The sequence below is a fragment of the Xiphias gladius genome, chromosome 23 (assembly GCF_016859285.1).
Source record: "Xiphias gladius isolate SHS-SW01 ecotype Sanya breed wild chromosome 23, ASM1685928v1, whole genome shotgun sequence".
NCBI classification, from domain to species: domain Eukaryota; kingdom Metazoa; phylum Chordata; class Actinopteri; order Istiophoriformes; family Xiphiidae; genus Xiphias; species Xiphias gladius.
Genome location: NC_053422.1, coordinates 26,626,592 through 26,633,552, shown reverse-complemented (window position 1 = coordinate 26,633,552; position 6,961 = coordinate 26,626,592). Strand labels below are relative to the sequence as shown.

Sequence of the window (6,961 nt, the reverse complement as noted above, 5' to 3'; positions counted from 1 at the left end):
AAAAAAGGATTGTGTCCCACTGTTCTTTTTCAAAATCATGCAAGGGGAGCGCAAGGAAGGACAGATGGCAGAGAAAGCTAAATGTTTAATGAAAAATGTGTATTATGAACCTTCCCATCCATGCAGTTTTGGGGAAGTAGACTGACTCCACAGGGCCATGTGGGATGAAATGGAGATCAAAGTCAATGTTAAACTTTTGTTTCAGACTCATTAGGAAGAGTGAGCATGATTTTAGTTTTTAGTTAACTTTTGTTTTAATAGGTAAATACATGTTTGTAGTATATTGTATTTTTTTTATTCAAATGGCAGAGCTACAGTTAATAGAGTAAATCAAAAAACTTTGGTGCGGGTTTTCACCTTGCACTTTCTGCTTATGTCAAAGTTGCTGAAAAGCAGCACAGGCACAGGACCAAATGCAGACACACAGGCAGACTGATGCAGTGAAGTAACGTTTAATGAAAAAATGAAAGGCATACAGATAGATGGAAAAACAAGCAGGCAGATGGATCATTAAACCGATGGGTGAACAAACAGGAACACGCAACAGGATACTTCCCACAAGGAACACTAGGGCACATTAAACAGACAATCTGACAAAGACTGGGGACGAAGGGCTGGAATAAGTGGTACAGGGCTGAGTGGGAATGAGGAACGGGTGGGGAGACATCAGGTGACTTCAGGGCTGATTGGGGAGGTGGGAACAGGTGCGTTGATGGGCGGGGCAGACAGGTGAGTGGGAATAAGGCGGAAAGTCTGAGTACGTCTGGTGGGTGAGTAAAGGAAGGCAGGTCTGGTGAAATGAAGGGAGAAACAACAGAGGCTGGAGACAGGGGGCCGAGGCGAACTGGAGCTTACCGTGATAGCTTAGGCTGGCATTTTTGTCAGCCATCAGGCTGATGTGTTTCCTCTATCATTTTAGCTTTCTAGATAGGTTGAAAGGAATGGGTATGTTTATTTTGAAAAGAAATGTCGATCTCACATAAAGCACGACTGAAATTGTTAGAACTGTCGGCTAATATAGCTTTGCACTCATGCAGATATTTAGAAAGCAGTGCTCTCAGCAACGGCAGGTTTCTTTTCCAGAGTTCAGACATCTTAATTTTTTCTTGGGTAAGTACAAACACGTCAGCTCTCCTGCTAGTAGTCCAGTTCTTGGTCTAAACTGATCTGGATAGGTTGGAATCCATCATGAAAGAAACAGTGAGGGTTTCTGGTAGCATCGTCATAACTTTCCATAAAAAAGGTTTTCTGTCTAGGAAATATCTGATAAGCCAAGATATTCACCTGTAACTTGTCACAAGGATTTTTAAACAAGATGAGATCATTCATGTTTAAGATGATGGTGCGGCTGTATTTTTATACCTTGGTGAAAAATATTCTGTCATAAATGCTCATATTTCTGTGTAAAGATTCTTACACTTTCAGGATGGTCAGCCACTTGAAACACAACACCACCCAGACTTTTCGTGTTTTTTTCATCAGCAGGGAAAAGTTTCAAAAGAATCAGGTAAGTCCATGAACAAACTTTATCTTTTCATTCACCTCTTGCAATTCAACATAAATAGGTTGAAAAGAACGGTGTTATCAGGTTCTAAATACACGACATTTTCACAGTTCACAAACAGTTTTTACAAAACAGGTTTTTCCACAACTGTTGAGTCCCAAATTCAGACAGGAAAAAGGCACCTGCAGTCTAGGATCAAAATCAGTTTCTTCCATAACACCAAGGTGTGACATTTTTCATTTTCTTTTAATAACCCAAAGGCAAGGTTTGACCATGCGATAAGAGATGTCATTTACCAGCAGAAACCACTGAAAGGGCTGGCTCAAGAGTGTAAGGCATGCCTTGAGATATGAGAGAGAAGCTACATTTAGTAATAAATAAATTAAAAAAATAAAAATGTATGTTATTCCTCACTCTCATCAGATACGGCAAATTGAGAGAATGTAGGATATTTCTAGTTATGGGAATTCGCATCTGAAAAACAGTTGTTTACCTTTAGGAACAACTTGTATCTTTTAGAAGAACATTCTGCTTCATCATAGAACAATTTGTAGCCTTCCAACGATGCCCTCACCCTCTTGGTTTATGGTTGTTGTTTGAAAACACTGAACTCTGACAAGAGCAAAACCAGAAACCATAAAGAAAACAATACTTACAAAAAGAAAGAAATAAAAAGGCTGTTATTTGCTCATTGTTTTACTTCTGGGAGAGAGAGGGATAGAGGGGTGGGACTTTCGGTTCAGAACTTGTGCTCTGATTGGACTAGCTAACTCTATCAAACTGAGTTGATTATCACAGGAATGGTGGTGAAACATTACTGAAATTACCCACATATGCGCTCCAGATGGCTATTCACTGATTAGCAGGTAATGTTAAAATCACCCAACCTCCCAGAGAGAAATAAATCCAGGCCAAATGCTTTTCATCTTGCCATCAGGTCAAAATATCAATTTGTCAAATACTTTGGATTATGACCAAACTGACATGCATGCTGATCCTAGCATTTAGCTCAAAGCACCATCGTACTTACGCACAGCTTCATAGAGCTGCTAGTGTGGCTGTAGACTCTTAGTCTTGTTAGGTACCAAATCCTGGGTTAGTTTATGGGCTAGGAAACTAATCCTGTTCTAGCTCCTTTTTTTTTTTTTTTTTTAAAGATTATGAGTTATTGTATAACATAATCCTTGTGTACAAAAAAAACTTTTAGCAGACAGGGTTGACAGTATATGAGCAAATTAAAACTGTTCTATTGGAATCAAAGCTTCAGTGTCACAAACCTTTGGACTGGTGCTGTGGTCCCTCCACTTGTTTGTATTTTAAACATGTATGGTCAACTTGTTTGTTTGGTTGTTAAGTTTCACTAAGTCATTTTCCCTAACACATTTAAATGCATTTACAGAGTTTCTTTGTGTCAGAGACAAAAGAATGGCAGAGTGACATAAGCCATTCTGCTAGAGGGTTACCCCAGAGGTCCTGTTCCACTAGGGAGAAGAAAAGGCCCAAGAAACCTGGCCTGTCTCATCTAATGCAGTACATATTTTTCAACAAGAACAACCATGTTCTTAATGGCCTGGAGATACAGTGATGAACTGCACGTTCTTTTGATAGATCCATACACCAGAGAAAATCTGCTCTTAACTTCAGTTCCTGTTTCTGTCTAAAAGGCTAAAGAAGACAACTGATCTGTGGTTCTTAAATGTAGACTGATCAGCGACAACATTAAAACAGGTAACTGGTTTTAATGTTGTGCCTGATCAGTGTATGTTTTAGAGTAATTATAATGATTGGATTATTAAATTTGTGGGATAACGAAATACTACTGGTCCATGGATCCCAATTAAGACTATAAAATCCCTTGGATAATAATGCGTGCTTTCGGCTTCTAAATAGCTTACATATTGCTCTTAATTGCTCTGGCCATCCCGGCCTTGGAAAGAAATTGATGAGCAAGATGAATGACTGCTGATACTCTGGAGCCTTAATTTAGGCAAAACATACACCCCTTTTCAAATCCCACCTGCAAGTACTTAGCACAGAGTTTTAGCCACAGGATCCTTTCAGAGAGAGATAGGAGACAGGACCCGCATTTCAGTCCTCTTTCAGTCGTATTCTTAAGAGAGTACTGAAAGCTATCATATCCCTAAAGCCCCAGTACAGTACTAACCAACAGACAGAAATTAAGAATGCTTTTTTTGCTATAGCTGGACTCTGGACAGCTGAAAGCTGCATACATATATGCATCAAAGCACCATCTCCAGATCTATTCCCATTCCTCAACCATAAGCTGTACCACTCTATGACTGTCCAAATAATATCAGATGCAAACTGCATACCTTCTGAATGTTGTGGCCCATTGGCCAGGGGGTGCACACAACCTTTGCCCTGCAGAACAGCTCCATGGGAATGTGACTAGGCCAAGGAGCTGATGGAGATGGGTGGCTCATTGGTAAGTGACTTGTAATTATGGAAACCACTATCTAGTTTAACCTTTATAAAAATTCAACTGTATAGAATTTTAACATAGGTGACTGAGGTTATGCCCTCACTTCATACCTCATGACCCGTTTTCAAAAACCCCAGTCCAGACAGGAGCATCTTACAACCACTTACATGAGCACTTTTTACTGCATGGTGGAGTGCACAATTGGAGTGCTGAAAGCCAAGTGAATATGCCTTGTCTAATCAAAATGGCCTGCTGTACTCTGCACAATGTAGCCAGGACACATGACATGCCATTTCCAGTTCAGATACCCCATTGCGGAGGAAATGCCACACCACCCAGTGGAAGCACGTTATGGAGATGGTTTCATTGCTCGGCAGCAGTTAATTTACCATTTATGATGTAGGCAAGCATTTGGTTTTGTAGACCTGTGGGCCTGTAAAACCATTTGAGACTGCAAATAGTTATATTGGGCTTTAAACAAACTTGAAATTTAAATAGTGATGAATAACAAATAAGGAATTCCACACAAGCCAGTTCAGGTTTTCGCACATTTTATTTGGACTTGATTTTGAGTGTTTCATGTATCCTTTCAGGGTTTTTAGTTATATTATTTTGTACAGTAGTCAATGAAATTAGAGTTATGTTAATACCTCATATTGTTGAGGGAATCTGTTCCTGATTTTGCAGGACTGCATCAGAGAGAACTTGAGGCCGAGAGAAAATTTGAGGGCGTGGGGTGAGGGCCTTCAGGCTCTGTAGTTTGTGATGATGATGATGCACTTGCATGGCCTTGTTCGAAGAAAAAAAAAAAAAAAAATTAAACGCAGACATTTGAGTGTTCATTGAAACAGCAAGACAGCTTATACTACCACAGGGAAAAAAATATATGTATAAATTAATCTTACGGCATTTATACAGTAGATCTCCAACATGAGCAACTGGTGTCTCTGTAAATGCATCACTGATGGAGGCTTGAGTCCCTGATGTGCTTGGCAGTGATCACTGTCTGTGTCAGGGGCTTCAGAAACTGATGCACCTGGAGCGGCATCGCTGTCAAGGGGAGTGTCTGACTGGACACCTGTCAGTGCCACCTCTCCAATTTTTCTCGGCCGGTGCTTAGCCCAGGATGCAGCGATGGTGCAACTGCAAAATAGTGTCGGGGGGAGCTTGTTTCGGTGGAACATTTGCAAACGGGCAATCACTGTCATTAAAATGGCTAACTCCCTGCAAGGAAAATGCCACAAAAAAAACCAAACAGTAAAAGACGTATGTTGACAGTGTGATTGCATGCTCCAAATCTTCATCCAAACCCTTTTCAGCATGTAGGCTGCTACTTTGGAGGTTGTTGTTGTTTCTAATAGAAAGGGGCATGTGAAAATGGTAACAGGCAGATAGCAGAAAGGGAGGAGGATGTCACGTGAGATGCCCAGCCAATGGCAGGCTTATATTTATACTTACAGTCTACATCCGGTGAGCATCACAAATGATGTGCCATTGCTGGTTTACTGATTTTCCTGTAACACCAGTGCCGATGCTCTGGAGACTCACATTTACTTTAAGTTTATTTACCGGTATGTCGATTTCACTACTGCTGAATTTGTCCTCCGTGTTACAGCCTTTTTTTGGTGACATCTCTCCAATTCTTGAGCATGTGCCAGAGTATTTGCTCATGGTAAAACACCTGAATTTATATAGTGTTTAGGGGGCATTTCCCATGCTAATCACAAAAAATCAGCGTGGGGTTCATCATCCAGCACACCAGGATAAGAGCATTTGGATGGTTGGGAATTTTTGGTGCATCTGGAGTTGACTTCTGTTATTTTTTTGTCTTGACAGAAACTGAAGAGAAAACATGAGAGAAATTTAAGAAAATGTTGCTGCATGAGGCCCAAAGGCTCTGACCAACCCATGAACTCTTTTTCTTTGTGTGTGTGTGTGGTTGTGTGGAAAGAGATGACATGATAGCAGGGACTTTGATGTTTCCTGTGTGTGTTGCAGACTCAGACACTCTGACCAAGATCATTTTTACCTCATCCTCCTCTCTTTTCACATCCGGTCTGTTAAACATCTAATACATCAAATGAAATCAAATCACATCTAATTGTCTCTTATTGAAAGGGCTGTGCTCATAATATGAAAGTCTTTCAGTGTTTCCGTTAAAGTGACTCCTGATCCTCATCCCATGCTGATGGAAGTTTGTGTATGTTGTAAGACATACTGTATTTACCGGGTCAACATCATATGACTTCATTCTTTTTTTAACATGGTTTAATAGCTTTTGTTTGCCTGAAAAGAAGCTGGCCTCTACAGATGAAAATGAAAAAAAAAGCATTTATGAATTCTGTGCATGTATGCACTGTGTGAGTGCAAACATGCACATGTTTTTCCACTTTTTCAAAGTTTATTATTACTGCACATCTCTGTAGATACATTTTTCTTGTTCATAAAATTTATTTTCTGAGTCTCGTTTTCCTACTACATACTACAATTTCAACGGTTGTGAGGGTGATCATGACATTGTTTGAATTTTTGCTTCTAATCATTGCATTAACTAAAATCAAAATGATTGTAATTGAATGTTACTTGGTATCTTTGTAAGAAACCTGTCAATCAGCCAGTAATTTATCATGGTTAAACCTTGCTACCCTCATCTTGGCTCCTACAAGACTTCCTCTCCTTTGACCAGCAATTATCACTTGATGTGCCCTCTTGCACTTCTTCTTTGCACCTGGCTACATGTGGCACCAAATATCCTGTGAGTGGCAGGGGCAGACTGGTAATCTGGACGTTCTTTCAAAATCCAGAACAGCTGGTGGAATTATAACTTTCCGTTGCTGTCAACGACCCGATGACCTGCAGGTATTGAGTGGAAGTGTGAGTGATACAGCACTCGTTGAATGCAATGTGTGGTGAATGTCAGTCAGGTGTCAGTCACCTTGTGTGGTGAAAGATGCTGTTTTGCTGCTATTGATGTATATATGCACATATGTATATACACACATTACATACAAACA

General features: G+C 40.2%; 1 long non-coding RNA gene across 1 annotated transcript; it reads left to right on the top strand.

Moving 5' to 3' along the window:
- The first annotated feature begins 780 nt into the window (after positions 1-780).
- Positions 781-6,060, top strand: LOC120785551. The gene is made up of 4 exons (XR_005706619.1): positions 781-945; positions 1,038-1,110; positions 1,426-1,507; positions 5,784-6,060. It is a non-coding gene; the product is annotated as an uncharacterized LOC120785551 (long non-coding RNA).
- The last annotated feature ends 901 nt before the right edge of the window (positions 6,061-6,961 follow it).